At 40.0% G+C, this 2352-nt stretch overlaps 1 pseudogene; it reads left to right on the top strand.

The window, feature by feature from the left end:
* LOC103730951 overlaps positions 1 to 1989 on the top strand; it is a 4789-nt pseudogene extending 2800 nt beyond the window's left edge.
* Positions 1990 to 2352: the final 363 nt, after the last annotated feature.

The following is a 2352-nucleotide window of genomic DNA, read 5'->3' as shown; positions in this document are numbered from 1 at the left end:
TGGGGTGGGGGTGGAGGGGCGGAGATATCGATAAAGTCAACCTCGACAGCATCATCCAACGGCTGCTGGAAGTGAGAGGGTCCAAGTCAAGTAAGAATGTCCAGATACATGAAAATGAAATCCAAAGACTGTGTCTGGAGTCTAGAGAGATCTTCCTCAGTCAACATATCCTGCTAGAACTTGAAGCACCACTCAAGCTATATGGTGACATCCACAGGTGGTACTATGATCTGCTTCGACTGTTTGAATACAGTGGCTTCCTGCCAGAAAGCAACTACCTGTTTCTTGGGGACTATGTGGACAGGGGGAAGCAGTCACTGGAGATGATCTGCCTCTTACTGGCCTACAAAATCAAATGCCCAGAGAACATTTTTCTTCTCAGAGGGAACTATGAGTGTGCCAGCATCAATAGAATTTATGGATTTTACGATGAATATAAAAGAAGGTAACATTAAACTGTGGAAAACGTTCACAGACTGTTTTAACTGCTTACTTATAGGAGCCACTGTAGATAAGAAGATATTCTGCTGTCATGGAGGTTTATCACCAGATTTTCAACCTATGGAGCAGATTCGGTGAATTATGAAACCAACTGATGTACCAGATCAAGGTCTTCTTTGTGATCTTTTGTGGTCTGACCCTGATAAAGATGTCTTAGGCTGGGGTGATAATGACAGAGGAGTGTCCTTCGCATTTGGTGCAGAAGAGGTTGCAAAATTTCTCCGTAAGCATGATTTGGATCTTATATGTAGAGCCTATTAGGTGCTTGAAGACGGATATGAATTTTTTGCAAAGAGGCAGTTGGTCACTCTTTTTTTGGCACCCAATTACTGTGGCGAGTTTGACAATGCAGGTGTCATGATGAGTGTGGATGAAACCCTCATGTGCTCCTTCAAGATTTTAAACCCTACAGAGAAAAAGAAGCCAAATGCTACAAGACCCATCACACCTCCAAGGGGTATGATCACAAAGCAAGCAAATAAATAGCTATTGTTTAACACTGCCTAGTTGGGAGTTGTAACAGAGAGTATATAACCTTCATTTTTAAACTGTAATGTGTACTGGTCAGCTTGCTCAGATAGACCTGTGTCCGTGGGGGCCCTCCTTCTGGTTTTGATTTACTGAATGGGATTTGCTGGTTGTAACAGCAAGTGGAAGTTGCTTCATTCCTGAGAAAGTGTTTTTGTTTTTTAGTTCTCTATTCCTTTTGCAAAATACTTTAATGATGGTGTTAAGCTGTACACCCCAGGACAGTTTATTCTGTCTGAGGGGAAAGTGCAATCGATCTTTTTTTTTTTTTAATTTAGTATAAACATTGAATAATGTAAATGATTGTTTTCTTTAGGATATAAAGAGAGCCCTAGGGTGCTCTGATCTTTACATGTTATTGTCGTAAATGCATACTGTTGATATGCATTTTTTAATTTTCCAGTTTTGTTTCAAAGGGATTGATTCTCTCCTCCTCATCATCTTGTCCTGTACAAATAGGTTCTCATAGCTCTCAGCAGCAGGAGTAACTCCCTGCCAGCAGCACTGCTAAGATGTGTATTTAATTAGAGCATACTCCCTACCTACCGTACATGTAAAATGATGATAAAAGCCGTTCTTTTAAATGTTTGTGAACCCTTCCTAAAGCCAAAGTTTCTGTTGGACTGTGTATTTACACACACTGAATACAGGGTGGCCGGGATGTGTCCACAGGCCACTGCCTCCGTGGGGACTCAGAAGCAGGTTTTTATTTTAAATAGCAGTTAATAATGTAGTGCTGGTTAAACTATTAATGATGAAAGTTAATGACATTTTGTACAATTTCCATATAGTCTAATTCATTAAGTAATCTTTTTTACAGTTGGATCAGGCCTGAAGCTTCAGAAAGCTTCAAATTATAGAAATAATACTGATCTATACAAGTGGCTAATTATGCTTTCTTTGGCCCACATTCTTTATTCTGAAGTGAAGCTCAGGCTTATAATACAAACAAGGAAATAACTTGCTGTCCACCCGTTTATACAGAACTCACAGTATCTATGACTTTTTAAAACTACAATCTGTTAAAAAGAAATCTGTTTCAACAGATGACCGTGTAAAATGCCAAAAAAACTTGTTAGTTACAGAATTTGTAGGTTCATTCAATTTATTTTGAGACTTTCATACAATGTATTTTTTTAATAACCAAGTGAGTCCAATTTCTGCTGCCCAAATACTCCTGGGTATGGAGCCACCTACAGGGGGTGTGGTCAACCTACCAGGACCCACATCGTCAAAAAGAACTGACTCTCCCTCCCTTAGAAGCCATCAACAGTCCATAGCTCCTTCTAGGAGTACGGACTCCCTTCCCCCTCCATGCTAGGA

Source organism: Nannospalax galili, unplaced genomic scaffold (genome assembly GCF_000622305.1).
Source record: "Nannospalax galili isolate Female #2095 unplaced genomic scaffold, S.galili_v1.0 scaffold994, whole genome shotgun sequence".
Lineage (NCBI taxonomy): Eukaryota > Metazoa > Chordata > Mammalia > Rodentia > Spalacidae > Nannospalax > Nannospalax galili.
Note: the sequence above shows the minus strand (reverse complement) of the source record. Positions and strands in the feature narration are given on the sequence as shown.